This window comes from Dromiciops gliroides, chromosome 5, assembly GCF_019393635.1.
Source record: "Dromiciops gliroides isolate mDroGli1 chromosome 5, mDroGli1.pri, whole genome shotgun sequence".
Classification (NCBI taxonomy): domain Eukaryota; kingdom Metazoa; phylum Chordata; class Mammalia; order Microbiotheria; family Microbiotheriidae; genus Dromiciops; species Dromiciops gliroides.
Window position 1 is genome coordinate 182,371,078 of NC_057865.1, and position 16,574 is coordinate 182,387,651.

The 16,574-nt window shown below is 36.7% G+C and overlaps 1 pseudogene; it reads right to left on the minus strand.

Annotated features, from left to right (window-relative positions):
• Window positions 1–688: 688 nt before the first annotated feature.
• On the minus strand, window positions 689–1,230 carry LOC122728880 (annotated as a pseudogene).
• Window positions 1,231–16,574: the final 15,344 nt, after the last annotated feature.

Genomic DNA, 16,574 nt, shown 5'->3' on the forward strand with positions numbered 1-16,574 from the left:
CCTGCTTCACTTAAATCCAATTCATTGCAAGTCATGACATCACCTCCCCAAAGTCATGGTTCTCTTTCAGAATAAAGGACTAACAATATCAAGGACAGCCAATAGTGATATACATATATGTGCATATGTATATGTATGCGTGTGTGTGTGTATATATATGTTTATCTTTTGTCTGAGCTCAAAATATTCATTGTCTATATCACTCATTTGTAAAATTACATACTACTACCTCATGAAATATTTAGAATTGCTCTTTTGTGTTCTCATATCATTAAACATTTAATATCTATAATACATGGTATCTTAACTAGACTGAAAATTCTTTGAGGGAAAGGGTCACATTTCACATTTCTTTGCATAAGGAGTTATAGGCCTGTACCCACACACACCATTCTTGCTTTTTTCTGGTTCTCCCAAGTCTGCTTCCTCCTATTTTAACTTCTAGAGGCTGGTAGAGCTTTCGATTTCTGATAGTGATGAAACAGCGCTATGAATACCCACCATGCAAAGTTCATAGCAGCATGCATCCTTTGTACAATTACTGGACATTGCAAAGGCATCCAAAGTTTTACGGTGAATTTAAACCCTGAATATAAATCTTTTTCTTTTTCTTTTTTCTTTTTCTTTTTTTTTTGTTTTTGGAGCAGCGAGCCAGCTTTATTCTTTATCATGGACCTCGTTGGCCTTCTCATGGGCTGCTCCTCCTAGTCGTGCTTCCGGCTCCGTATTCTCCCAGTCCCGGCTGGGGGTCGGCCTGCACGTGGCCCAGGGTGGTCAAGTGGTCGCCCAGGCGCTTCAGCAGCCTCACCTCCTCACCCAGGTAGTGGCTCTCCAGGAAGTCGCAGAGGTGTGGATTCCATTGGCTGGAGCCCAGGGTGTGCAGCTTCAGGAGGGCCTGGTTCAGGCCCTTCTTCCAGGCTCCGGGCAGCCTCCATGGCATCCAAGCTGCGGCCCCACTCATCTTGACCAGGTTTCTGCACAGCCTGGAGGAGGACCCGGCCCCCACTTTGGTTCTGGAGCCGCATAAGGCGCTCAGCGCCCTCGCGTTTGTCCTTCGCCAGGTCACGGAAAAAAAAAATGCGACACCCTCCGCAAAGCGACATCGTCGGGGTCGAAATAAAAACCCAGGGACAGGTAGGAGTAGGAGGCCTGCAGGTAGAGTTTGGCCAGGCGGTTGACCGCGACCTTGGCCTCAGAGAAGTTTTGGCGGATCTAAGAAGTGGAGCTCATGGCACTGACAGCAACGGGAGGAGGCGGCTGGTCCCGGAGCTGTTTGGTCTCAGAGGCCAGGGGCCGATGGTCGCGAAAGCGGTGGCCGGGTGGTCCCAGGGGCTGGCGGGCTGCAGAAGGACGAAGATCTAGCGCGAGGGGAACTAGGGGAACCCCGGGTCTGTTCCGTCCAAACACTGTTGAAGCAAGAACCAGAGCCGGGAGACGAGGTCTCCTCTATATAAATCTTTAAAGCCTTTATTCCTGTTTTAACATTCCAAACTTCCAAAAACCTAGTGCTAAACAGTAAAATTTAGGTTTCATAAACTTTTTATGAAGAATTGAATTGGGACCAATTCATTTAATATCAGTCATAGATATGTGAAGCTATATAGTTTCATTCCCTTAGTTTTTACATTCTTACTTTTAAAAAATAATGAAAAATTCCAATAACATATTGGTTCCACACTAGAATGCCATTGGCTTTATAATACACAGTATTATTACAGCTTTATTAGTCTGAATTTGCCTTTCCTAATAATTGGCTGAACTCTACCTTTTAGCTACTTTGTTATTTTTCAGGTAGGAGAGAGATGAAAGGAGCAGAACAAGGAGGAGGAGAAAAAGAGAGAAAAATGTTATATATAATATATATTCTGCACTGCCAATAAAACATCCAGTTGCTATTAATCTTAGCCCCATGAAAGAGTAAATCATACCACAATCAATTAAATAATAAATACATTTGAAATGTGAACCACTTGTGCTAAAGTCTAGACATTTACTATTTAGTCAAGAGACAGACCTCATACTTATTTGAAATGTGGAAAAAATGTCCCAAACAATTCTTTCCAACAAAAGCAATACTGAATAGTTTATTGTGGCAAAACCAAAAACAGAAGAAATTAAATTAAAACGCCTAGCTAGGTATTCTAACTATACCTGTTTATACCTAGCTACTTGCATGATTCACTTTTCTAACTAGTATTGTTGCTAGTCAAATTTTATCAAAGAAACACAATGAACTATGAATTCTAGACTCATCTACCTTTCACAAGCCAATACCAAAAGAAACTTTTATCCTTCAATACCAAATTTAAATGCTTTCTCTTCATGAAATCTTCCCTGATTCCCCAGTCAGAAATTAACCTTCTTTTCTTAAAGAAGGTTACTATAGATTTGGGCAAGACATAAGGGAAAACTTCCTAATAAGTAGAGTTATCCAAAACCAGAATGAACTGCCTTGCAAAGTAGTGGGGTCCTTATCACTGAAAGTCTAGCAAGGCTAGATGAAGACTTACAGGGGACACTGTAGTGCATACCAATTGGGCTGCAGGTCTTCAAAAGTCCTCTCCAACTCTGGGATCTTGTGATGCTATAAATAACCAATTCTTTACAAACCTGGCAGTTGTTCAGTTCCTTAGAGGAATGCCTCAGTATTAGGAAAACTATTTTGTAGAGGAACAATAAACAGGATCTCACAGAGTGATGTGTACCTCAGGGAAATTCAATAGATATCTCATCCAGTATATTTGTGATTATGTCTATATGTCTTACTTTCACTTAAAATGTCCCATTTTTTTTTGTTGGTTTTTTTTTTTTTGCGGGGCAATGGGGGTTAAGTGACTTGCCCAGGGTCACACACTGCACCACCTAGCTGCCCCTAAAATGTCCCATTTTGTAGTGAATCTAAAGTAAAAAAAAAAAAACAGTTCCCAGGTTAGTATGTGGAAGTAAGGTGGCAGAGTGTATAAAATTCTGGACCTTGATTCAAGAAGAGCTGGGTTCAATTTCTGATTTAAACTTTCATTATCTGCGTGACCACAATCAAGTTATTTTACTTCTCTTTGCCTTGGTTTCCTCATCTAAAAAATGGGGATAATAATAGCACCTATATCACAGAGATGCTGTGTAGGTCAAACCTCCAGAGAATCAATTCACTGAAAGAGCAGCAGTACCCCCCATAAGTCCTATTTTCTATTTAAAATCTCCAGAATGAATTCAAACTGGCTCAAATTCTACCCCAATAAGTCTTTAGAAGAACAAGATGTACCTATTAACTGACGTAATATATGCAAAGTGCTTTATAAGCTTTGTTGCCCTAGTTCTCAAAATTTATGGACAGCATGAAGAAAGTTACAAATATAGTAGTCATAGTAATAATAATGTGGTGTCATTAAATTTTGAGAACTAGAGTAACAAGGAAATCTAATCTGTAGAGGGGGAAAGGAATCCCAAAGAATATATAACAATAGCTGATATTCATATGGTACTCTAAGATTTACAAAGCACTTTCACATGCTTTGCCTCATTTAATCCTTAAAACAACAAGAGATAAAAACTATGGTCATTATTAAACCCATTTTGTGTATGAGGTCAGTGAGTCTCAGAGAAGGTAAAAATACTTTGCCTATTGTTATCTGGTAAATGTCAGAGAAAATACTAGGACTCGGGTCTCTCCTAACTCAAGGTCCAGCATGCTTTCCATATCACTAATTTGCCTCTCCATATAGTAAATAATGTTTTATATATCCTAAATCAGTGGGGACTGAGATGTTCTAGATTAGGTAAGGAGCTTTTCTGATGCAGTCAAAAAAGCTAATAAGTTCTCAAGCTGCATTGAGAAGAGCATATCTTCCAGGAATAGAGAGGTAAGAGTTCCACAGTACTCTGTCCTCATCACACCTCATCTGGAGTATTCTGTTCTGTTTTGGAAGCCACAGTTTGAGAAAGATATCAATAAGCTTCAGGGTTTCCAGAAGGAACAAGCATGGTAATAGGACTGGGTGAAGGACCTAGGCACATTTAACCTCTTTTTACAAGAGAAGATCCAAGGGGAATCTGATGGCTGTCTTCAAGTACTTGAAGGTACATCAGGGAAAAGAAGATTAGACTTGCCCTCTTTGGACCCAAAGAACAGAGCTAAGAGCAATGGGTGGAACTTGTTAAAGGCAAGTTAAGCTCGATGTCAAAAAAAACTTCCTAACATTTATAGCTGCCCCGAAGTGGAACGAGCTGCCTTCAGAAGGACTGGGTTCCCCTTCCTTAGAGGTTTTTGAACAGAGATTGGATGATCACTTGTCTAGAATATCATAGTGGAGATTCCTTTCCTGCATGTTTTGAGCTAAAGAGCCACTAATGTACCTTCCAAGTCTAAAACTGATTCTGTGATACTAGTTTGAATGAACCTATTGTGTGTTTTTTAATGCATTTTTGCAGCATTTTTTTGGAATCTCTATGCAAGTTGTTTGTTTAGTTGCCATTTATAATCCCTTCATTATCATATGACTTTTCACTATTGACTAAGGCTTGATCTGAACCAGTATTTGTTTCATTCAACAGAATTATTACATATTTTTTGTTTCTTGTAAATTAGAAAAGCCAGAAATTGAGACATCCCAAGAAAAATAATAATAAAAACAACTTTACAAAAAGACCCACTTAATATTTGTTGATTTAAAAAATAAGAGTTCTGGCCCCTTGAAAGGTGAGGTCTATTTAAGATTTTATGTTCACTTTTCTTTCTAATACTAAAGCAACTAAGTAATTAACCTCTAAAGCTCATCTTCAGTATGGCTTGTCTACAAATTTAAATAGTTTAGCTGAAATAGGCTATTATTATATCTGCATTGTTTCATAAACTCTTGGAGACATTCCAGATAACCCTCTGGAAATATCAGTTAGTTTTTATTTGGTAGTAAAAGAGAGAAAAGTATTGGAGACAGATCACCTGGATATTTGGTTCCTGGTTAGGTAAATGCTCTGAGGGAAGTGAATTAGTTGTCTGACTAGGTCCAGTAAGAGGGATTTCTCTTTTAAATCTCTCTCACTTGGTCAATGAATATGAACAGTTTAGTTATTTTCATTCCATCAATCCTAATTATTTTCTAGAAGTGTTTTCAAGTGCCTCTTTCCCCATAGCCCTTTCAAGATTGACTGCTTTAGTTTTTTCCATGTTCTTTTTTCCTATCTGCAGGGCAAACAATAAAAACTAAGTTTTGTTTTAATTTGCCTTTTTCTTGTTATTGGGGCAGCTAGGTAGTGCAGTTGATAGAGTGCTGGGCCTGGAGTCAGAAAGATTCTTCTTTGTGTTTTCAAATCTGTATTCAGACACTTAATTGTCTCTGTGACCCTGGGGCAAGTCATTTACTCTTGTTTGCCTCAGTTTCCTGATCTGTTAAATGAGCAGGAGAAAGGAAATAGCAAACCATTCCAGTATCTCTGCTAAGAAAATTCCAAATGGGGTCACAAAGAGTCAGACACAACTGAAATGACTAAACAAGTTGTTATTAGTAAATTGAAGCATGTTTTCATATATCCACAGGCTCATAGACCCATAAGAAACCATTGATTCTGTCCAATCCAATTCTCTTAGTTTGCAGATGAGGAAACTGAGGTACAGAGAAGTAAAATGATTTACCCAAAACCACACAGATAGCAAGTGACATAGGCAAGATTCAAACCCAGTTCCTTTAATTTCAAAGCCAGAACTCTTTCCACTATACCATGTCATGAAGTTTGCAATTATTATTTTAAAAATATTTTGTTCCTATTATTTGACTAATTTTTTCTAACAAAGAATGACTCTTAAGCTTATATACTGTGTCCCCAAAGTCTTAGTAAAATATTAAATTATTAATGATTAAAACAAAAACAGAAACCTGTATTTGTAGCAACTCTTTGTATATTAATCAATAATTTATATCTATAAATTGAGAATTATGAGAAATATTTCCCACTGAACAATTTCTCTTCCTATTCTCTCTGCATTAACTTTGTGGTACAAAAGCTTTTTAATTTTATGCAATCATATGTATCTATTTTTTAAAATTATCTCTATTATTTATTTGGTTGAGAATTCTCTCCCTAGCCACAGTTGTAAAGGGTAATTCTTATTCTCTAAATATTCTTTGGTATTACATTTTTATGTTCAGATCACATGTTCCTCTTAATTTTATTGTGGTAATAAAATATACATGCTTATATAGTCCTAAGTTCTGCTAAATTGCTTCTAGTTTCTCCAAATCTTCATTCAGCAAGTTATGTTCTAAACTACTGTTTTTTATTGTTTCTGGGATTTTTTTTACTTAGTCTGTTCTGCTATTTTTTCTCATTTTAAAAAAATTACCATATGGTTCTGGTAATTATTACTTTATACTATGGTTTGAGGCCTAATAATATGTCTTTTATTACAACTGTTTTCTCATGATTTTCCTTAAGATTCTAGCCCTTTTGTCTTGCTCTATAAAGTATCCACACGGTACCTTGCTTCATATAAAACTAAATCTCTTATGTGGTATTATTTTGTGTTATATGGGGATAGACTAACCATAAATATATACTATATCTTAATCATTTGTCTTCTTACTCCTGAAAAGTAGTATTTATATAAATCCTAAGTATGTCTTGGTAGGCTAACTCCTAGATATTTTAATCAACTTTTAGTTATTTTGAATAGCATTTACCTTACCACTGGCTTTTGTTAATACCATATTGAAATGCCATTGATTTTATATATTTACTTCATATAGCACTACTTTATTAAAACTATTAATTACCTCAAATAGTTTCTTTACTGATTTTCTGGAGTTTTCTAAGGAATTTTTCATGTTGTCTGTAAATAGGCATAATTTTTATTGCTCTTTGCTGAGATTCATATCTTTAATTTCATATCCTTGTCATATTGATATAGATAGCACTTCTAGTAGAAGGTCAAATAATAGTGGGATGGGGGCATCCTTTCTTTCTTTCTTTCTTTTTTTTTTCGGTGAGGCAATTGGGGTTAAGTGACTTTCCCAGGGTCACACAGCTGCTAAGTCTTAAGTATCTGAGGCCGGATTTGAACGCAGGTCCTCCTGAGTCCAGAGCCAGTGCTCTATCCACTGCACCACCTAGCTGCCCTGGGAGCATCCTTTCTTTATCCCTGTTTGTATCAGGAAAGCTTCCAGTGTTTCTCCATTACAAATATTGCAAACCCATGGTTTTGTATAACCATTAACTAGACCATATTAAATAAGGACTCTTCCATGCCTATCCTTTTTAAAGTTAATAACATAAAAGTGCTGTATTTTGTCAAAGGGTTGGAGCAAGGGGAAGGTTGTTTGCAAAAGACTGGGTTCTTTTGCATCTATTGAAATAGTCATGTTTTCCCCAAAGCTAAAGTCTAAACCATTGTAGCCATGCAGAACAGTGATTGTGGGATAAATGCCTTATGATAACTGAGAGGAACAGGAGAAGCAACAAAAGAAAGAGGTGATGCTATGGTTTTCTGTTTGGATTTTGTTTCCATTTTTATAATAGTTGCCTTTTGGTGACATTTAATTTTTCCTTCTCCTGTCATTATTTTTTTATTGCAATGTTGGGTGGTTTTTGGTGATAAATGGTATCTAAACCCTAAACTAACCATTTCTCATATTGGCCATTTATCTAAATTTATTCTTCCCAAAGGAAAATTACATGATTATGATCTGCTTTTAATTCTTTCCTATATTTCTTTTATTCTTCATTTATTTAGTTGAGGGAAATGATAAGAGGAACATAAGTACTTCTAAAATTATAGAAAAATATGATACCTGTAATTTAGTTTTTCTTTGAAGGGAAAGATTTCTCCTTCATAAAACTTTAAATTATTGATATTGAATTAGCAACAGCCTGGCATATTAGATAGAGGACTTGTCTTAGCATCAGAAAGACCTAAATTCCTGTCCTGCTTCTGTCAAAAACTATGTGAATATACGCAAGTAACAACCTCTCAGTAGCCCCAAGCAGCTTTCTAGGACTGTACATTAAATAAAAATTGCTAGTCTGCACCAATATTTGAACTTTCCATGCCCCACACTGAAAAAAATTACAGATCTGGACCAAAGAAAAGGTTAATAGTTCTAGAATGCCGAATTAAATTTGATGTTCAATTTAAATAGTACTAAATGAGGTATCAAATATAATCTTCATAGAAAGCATCATGGCTACAAACTCGTCCACGAAGACTCAATTCGTTCAATAAGCAAAACTCAAGCATGAAAGCCTGTTTTGGGTTAAAGAACCCAAAAGCTGTACTTTATAATTAAATCTAGTTTGTAAAAAAGATTAGAAAAGACAGTTCCTAAGAATATCCCTTCAGAAATTAATTTTTAGTTCTGAGCTTTTAATACTTCTATAATGTTGTTTTAATCCTCACTGATCATAGGGTACAGGATGTAGCTTTTCCTAATAGTCTACTATAAGAACTTTCACTTCTCCAAAAATATTGGGACACTTTGACTTTCAACAAAAGTTCAGAATGGTACTAAAATTGAGTGAACATGTTTGTTTTTCCTTAGCTTGTATATTATTTTTTTAATGTGACCCCTTATGGGCAATTTGAATCTTTTGATTCTGAGGTCATTGCTGACCTTTCAACACTCCATTATTCTGCTGGGATATTTTTCTTTGCATGTTGCTATTGTCAATAATCTGGTTAAATTTTTGCCCTCTTCAGTTTTGTGTAATGTTGCTGTGTAGAAATGGTCTCTAAGGATGATATTCATCCAGTTTTAGTCACCTAAGAAAAATTCACCAAAGAAATAGAACACAAAGGCTTCTATTCTGATCTTCTAGGCTTATTCAATGTCATATGAAAGATAGATAACATGGTAACAAGCTATTCCCAATTTCCAACTATCCATTAAACTCAGCATGCCTGAAGCTGAACACATTATCTTCAATAGTCCTACTTCCCCAATTTCTCTATTTCTCTATTTTTACTGATAATACCACCTCCTTCACAGTCACCTAGGTTTGTAACTCAAAATAGTCTTTTATTCTGTTCTCTTTCACTCTTCACAAATAATCAGTTGCTAAGCCTTGTCAACTCAAATTCTACAATTCTGAATCTCTTAACTCTTTGTCCACTTCCACAGGTACCACTCAGACTTAAATCCCTTCTTGCCTAGATTATTGCAATAGTCTCCTAGAGTCTTTCTCTCTAGTTTCTTCCCTCTGCAATTTCTCCTTCATACCACTTCCTGAATAACACTCATAAAGCATAGCTCTGATTAGGTCAATACTCTACTCAAAAAACTTCAGTGACCTCCTAATATTTATCAAGTAAACTATAAAATTCCACTCTGGGAATTCAAGACTATAGTTAGTCTCCAATCTGCCTTTTGACTTTTATCTCATGCTATTCTCCTTCAGTTTTCTGCATTCCATTAACCAAAACTACTAATCCCCATTCTCATCCTTTTCTCTCCCATATACAAGTCTTTGTCTACAAGTCTCCTCAAGTCTAAAATTGAGATCTATCCCCATGCTCCACCACATCCATCTGTTGAAGTCACTCCATTCCTTTTAGGCCCAAATCGGGTGCCATAGCTAAGTTAAACCATATTAAAATTATTATTAATAATAATAATATTCTCTGCACACAGTAAATATGACCCCTTCCTCCTCAAATATAGCATACTAGAACCTTCAACATATAAAACCTCAAAGATTCCCTAATTTCCCATTGAGTTTCAAGGGCCTATGAGGTCCTACTAGTAGAAGAAAACACTGCATTTAAATTTACTATGATTATAATATTGCTCTTTCATAATTATTTGTGTGAAAGTCAAATCCTTATTAGATTGTAAGTTCCCGTACAACAGAGATTGTGCCTTTTCTTAATCTTTTTCTTACCCAAACTTAACACAATGATGAATACTACTGTATGTGTAATAAATGTATCATGAATTTAGTAAATTTTTTTTAGTGGGGCAATGAGGGTTAAGTGACTTGCCCAGGGTCACACAGCTAGTAAGTGTCAAGTGTCTTAGGCCAGATTTGAATTCAGGTACTCCTGAATCCAGGGCCAGTGCTTTATCCACTGAGCCACCTAGGTGCCCCCTTAATAAATATTTGTTGTTGTCAAGTTCAACTCCTGGTTTGCCAGTAGGAATACAACAAAGGAATATGAAATATAACAACTTCCCTGAGCCTGTGTTTCATAACCTGTTCATTTTATCTTCGACCTTCTGCCTATTGTGCAATTACCACAGATAATATCTGCCTAATCTGTTATACCTAGTAACTAGGATACTTCTCAAAAGGAGTGGTTGCAAAGTCTCTCTGTACTCCAATCCACCCAACATTCACCAAATTACCAAAATCACCAAAGTTATTTTCCTAAAGCACAGTCCAGCCACTTTACATTCCTACTCAAACTTCTGTGGCTTCCTATGACCAAAAAAAAATCTTATTTGTAATTCAAAGCTCTTTAGAACTTAGCCCCTTCCTACATTTCCAGTATTCTTACACCTTACTCTCTGACATGTACTCTTCAATTCAGTGACGCTGACCTCCTGGCTATTCCATGAACAAAGCGCTCTATCTCTAGGCCCCGGGCATTTTCTCTAGTTGTCCCCCACGCTTGGAATGCTCTCTGTCCTCTCTGAGCACTGCCTTCCCTGGCTTTAAGACCAAACTAAAACCCCATCTTCTATAGTAAGTCTTTCCCAACCTCTCTTAATTCTAGGGTCATTCCTTAATTATTTCCTATTTATTCTGTATATGGCTTGTTTGTAATTGTTTGCTCATTAGAACTCTCATTAGATTGAAAGTTCCTTGAGGCAGGGACTGTCTTTTACCTCTTTTTATATCCCTAGCACTTATCATAGTGCCTAGCACATAGTAGGTACTGGATAAATGTTTATTGATTGGCATGGGGTTACCATCATATTCTTTATTCACCTAACATCACTAACTCCAAATGATCACCATTCACTCCTAGCTGCTAATACTGTCATCAACTTCCAGTAACTTCTCAGCTGTGCCAAAAAGGGTGTTGGGAAGAGGAACCAATAAGAATAGAATAACTCCATTAATTAACAGTTTACCATAGTCCTATCTTTCAGTGATTTACTGAATATCTAGAATATTTAATCTCTATTGAGCTATGCTATGCAGTCCGATAAATGGTGTGATTCCATTACCAATCAGCATTACCAATAAATTCCAAGGAAAACATTTGGGTGATCATGAAAATATCAGCAAATTTGTTTTGCTGATTTGCAGACTTTACATCTTCCAGGGATATAGCCTATTCTGAGCCCCATTTGAAAGTCTCTGATTTGTGGGTGACTTGGTAAATGAGGGCCATCAGGATATCCAAGTGAGGAATGTGGGTTTTCTAAAATCTAAAGTGTCTCCTAAGTCTCTGACATTTCTTTAGAGATCTTGGGGAAGAAATTATCAGTAGCTTATCCTGGACTATGGCTGGAATCCATTGGGTTTTCCCTACCCACTATATTCCCCAAAACTTGACTGAGCAGTCTGAACCCTGAATTTCCATAGAGTTGATTTCCTACACTTTGTCTGTTATATGAACCACCATCGGATATAGAGTTTCTGCCACTGTAGCTTCATCTAGCCCAGCCAACAATATGTCATCAATGTAATGGTGTACAACAATGACCTCAGAAAAGGAAGCCTCTTTCGGGTCTCTGAACACCATAATGTAGTAGTAAGAAGAAGAGTTTAGGTAGCCCTGAAGAAGGACAGTAGAGATATATTGGATTCTTTCCCAAGTAAAAGCTAACTATTCCTTACTAGTTTCAGCCACAGAAATTGAGAAAAAAGCATCAGCAAGGTCAATAGGCCCATACCAGCTACTCTAGACCAAAGCTACCTTGTCTCCAACATTGACAAGATCAGAAACTGCATTAAGACAGAATTGATGGGCAGCTAGGTGGCACAGTGGAAAAAGCACTGGCCCTGGATTCAGGAGTACCTGAGTTCAAATCCGGCCTCAGACACTTTGACACTTACTAGCTGTGTGACCCTGGGCAAGTCATTTAACCCCCATTGCCCCTCAAAAAAAAAAAAGATAGAATTGATGACTTTGTTCAACTCCCTATAGACCACTGTAAGCTACCAAGTACCATACACCCTCCTCAACAAATTTTTTTAAGGAGATCTGATGTAATGAGGCATTCCGGCTTCCTTCATCTCCATCACTAGAAAAAAATATCTTTTACCTACCCTGGGGACCTGATATTACATGATGTTAACTATTTGCAATGGTTCAGGTAACACTAAAAGTTGTCATTCAGTTTCATGCCTAGAGGTTGCTGAAAGGGCCCATATAAATACTGAGCCCATAACACCCCTTCCCTCCATCGACTACCCTCTGTTACCTCCCCTCAGTGATCCAAATGGGGCAAGGACTTTTTTTAAGTATTTATATTTTTCTGAACTTAAATGAAACAAACATTTTCATAATACAGTAGACTAGGATTAGAGAACAATCCCTCCCCTCACCCCTCCCTGAGGTGGCAAACAATGTTATATGGACCATACATGTATGATCATGTATGATCACCATACTTGTCACTTTGTACAAGCAACCTTAATCATAAAACATTGTAAGAATGTGAAAAATAGCATGCTTCAGTCTATTCCATCAATATCAGTTCTTTCTTTGGATGTGGATAGTACATTTCATCAATAGTCCTTTGAGATTGTCTTGGATCATTGTATTGTTGAGAATAGTCAAGTCATTCACAGTTCTTCATCAAACAATATTGCTGTCTCTGTGTACAGTGTTCTCTTGGTTTTGCTCACTTCCCAATATATCATATCATACATGTCTTTCCAAGCTTTTCTAAAATCATCCTGCTTGTCATTTCTTATTGCACAGTAATATTCCATCACCATCATATACCACAGTTTGTTTAGCCATTCCCCAATTGATGGGCATTCCTTTGATTTCCAATTCTTAGCCACCACAAAAAGTTGCTATAAATATTTTTGTACAAATAGGTATTTTTCTCTTTTGGGAGATGTCTTTGGGATATAAACCTAACAGTGGTATTGCTGGGTCAAAGGCTGTGTACAGTTCTATAGCCCTTTGAGCATAGTTCCAAATTGCTCTCCAGAATGATTGGATCTTTTCACAACTCCAGCAATAGTGGGTTAGTGTCCCAGCTTTCCCACATCCCCTTCAACAACCAATATTTTCTGTTTTTGTTATATTTGCCACTCTGATAGGTGTGAGACAATACCTCAGAGTTGTTTATTTGCATTTCTCTGATTAATAATGATCTAGAGCATTTTATATGGTTATTGTTAGCTTTGATTTCTTTGTCTGAAAACTACCTGTTCAAATCGTTTGACCATTTACCAATTGGGGAATGACTTGCATTTTTATAAATTTGATACCATTCTTTATATATTTGAGATATGAGAGCATTTTATATGGTTATTGTTAGCTTTGATTTCTTTGTCTGAAAACTACCTGTTCAAATCGTTTGACCATTTATCAATTGGGGAATGACTTGCATTTTTATAAATTTGATACCATTCTTTATATATTTGAGATATTTGAGATATGAGATAATCGTTTCAAAAATTTTCCCTGTTTTCTACTTCCCTTGTAATCTTGGTTATATTAGTTTTGTTTTCGCAAAAGCTTTTTAATTTTATGTAATCAAGATGATCTATTTTACATTTATTTTATTCCCTATATCTCTTTGGTCCTAAATTCTTCCCTGTCCATAAATCTGAAAGATAGACAATTCCATACTCCCTTAATTTTCTTATGGTATCATCCTTTATGTGTGAATCATGTACCTATTTTGACCTTATTTTAGTATACAGTGTGAAATGTTGGTCTATACCTAGTTTCTGCCATGCTGTTTTCCAGTTTTCCCAGAAGTTTTTGTTAAATAATGAGTTTTTGTTCCAAAAGTTTGGATCTTTGGGTTTGTCATATATTAGATTACAATAGTCATTAACTATAGTGTAGTTTCTATCTATTCTATTCCACTGATATACCTCTCTATTTCTTAGCCAGTACCAGATTGTTTTGATAATTACCACTTTAGGGCAGCTATGTGGCAGCAGTGGATAAAGCACTGGCTCTGGATTCAGGAGGACCTGAGTTCAGATCCGGTCTCAGACACTTGACACTTACTAGCTGTGTGACCCTGGGCAAGTCACTTAACCCTCATAGCCCTGCAAACAAAACCAAAAAAAAGACTATATAGATAATTACTGCTTTATAGTAAAGTACTGCTAGACCACCTTCTTTTGTATTTTTTTCATTGATTTCCATGATATCCTTGAACTTTTGTTTTTCCAGATGAATTTTGTTATTATTTTTTCTAGCTCTATAGATTTTTTTTGTATTTTAATTGGTATAGCACTAAATAAATAAATTAACTTAGGTAGGATTTTCATTTTTATTATATTGACTCTGCCTACCCATGAGTAATTAATATTTTCCCAGTTGTTTAGATCTGACTTTATTTTTGTGAAAAGCGTTTTGTAGTTCTGGACATATAGTTGCTGTATTTGTCTTGGGAGGTAGACTACCAAGTAAGGGCAAGGATTTTGGAGGCTACCTCAGGATTTAGTGGACCCTAGTTTCCTGGTGCTTCATTTCCCAGTGCAGTTTTACAAGTGCCCCTGTAAACCGGATATCAATTACTTTCTTATCAACCCATGCTTCAGGATCCATACCCAAAGTTCCCTTCCAGGGTTGATATCATCCTGCTCTGCCCACCTCACAGGGTGGCAGACTCTGTGACTCCTCCCTCCATTCCCTTAGTGGCTAATTGCTCTAACATCAGCATTTGTCTAAGCAACAACTGTCTTAAACTTCTGCTCAAATTTCACCAATTGATCAACTAACACTAGCATGGTCATGTGATGGGAGAAACCCATAGCTAAGGCATGAAGTCCTTTGGCTTGCTAGAAGGAAATATTTTATTTCCCCAAAGACAGGCTATGCCTAGGGTGTGGCAGACCTTGGGTGGGTAAGGGGAGACTGAATAAATTGAATCAATTAAGCTTATTTCCTTTAGGAAGTAAATTTCCTGTCAGAACCCTCATGTGGGAAACTGGCTGTGAGGGAATTCATCTTTATGAGGCCAGGTGCAAATAACCTCCCTATCTCAGCCGTGTAAAAAGGACAAAGTGCATTTATCTTACAGAGGGTCTAACAAATTTAGATGACTCTGTACTTGTATGCCCAGTCCTTACGCCACAATACTTAGTACATAGTCATAAATACTTATGATTGAATGATATAACTTGATGTGGCAAATGCAATAAAGGATTGTAAAGATGATCATCTCAGTTGAAATGCATTTTTGAGGTTATGGAATTTATCTTTTTAAATACACTACACTTTATTTGGGAAATACTGGTAAATAAAGATAATCACGGTATGTCAATCAAATTGTAAAACTTGATTCAAACAGACATCATCTATCCTATAGAAAGTCATTTGTAGAACCCAAACAATTATTTCTCTTGCAGAAAAGGGCAACCAGTCACTCTGGCTGAGGAAAATTCCTATAAAGAAAGTTCTGAAGTAGTAACAAACATAAGCCAAATTCTTCAATTATTTAAATGAAAAGTATACTAAAATACAGGCAGATTCTGAAAACTTGTAATGACCCCTCACCCCTGAAGAATACAGTGAGGAAACCCACCTCACTCCTTTTGGTAGAGAGGCAAGGGATTATGAGTACTGAATGTTGTATACCTTGTTAGACAGACATAGTCACTATGTCAGTTATTTTCACTTTACTATTTCTCTTTGTAAGGAGATTGGGGAGTTGGTATGATCTCTAGAAATAACTTTTATGTAAAATCAAAAGGCATCAACAAAGCCTAAACCTGAAAGAAAAGGCGATCTAAGCCAGGAAAATACTGAGAGAAAGTATAGTCCCTCAGAACCTTCCTCGTCGAACAATTAAAAAATCTCTCGAAACTCAGGCTTGAGGTTGTGAATCAAAAGTTTATTCACAAAGCATTTGTGGACTCATCTAGCTCCAGTCCCTCAGGTGAGATAAGAGAGAAAGAGTTAGCCATAGGGAAAAGAGAGTGGCAGTGAGGAGACTAGGAGAGCAGGTAATGGTGGGAAAGGGAAAAGAGAAAAATAGCAGCTGTGATTTTTATTTCAACTGGTTCTCAAAGGGACTAATAATAATTGCCTGGCAGTTTTCCAGGCAGGAAGGCAACTGTAAAATAGATTAAATTATTTGAGACTGAAATACAAAGCTGTTAGAGATAACCACAAGTCACAGTGGATAGAGCACTGGGCCTGGAATCAGAAAAATCCGAGTTCAAATCCAGCCTCAGACACTTACTAGCTATGTGACCCTAAGCAAGTCATTTAACATTTATGTGCTTCAGTTTCCTCCCCTGTGAAATGGAGATAAAAATAATTGCTCCTCCCTCACAAGGTTGTTGTGAGGATCAAATTGGATAATATTTGTAAAGCACTTAGCACTTAGCACAATGCCTTGCCTATATTAAACTCTTAATAAATGTTTGTTTCCTTCCTTCTCTTATATCACAGATGAGTGAAGTAATTGCTCTGAATGTTTTAAAATATG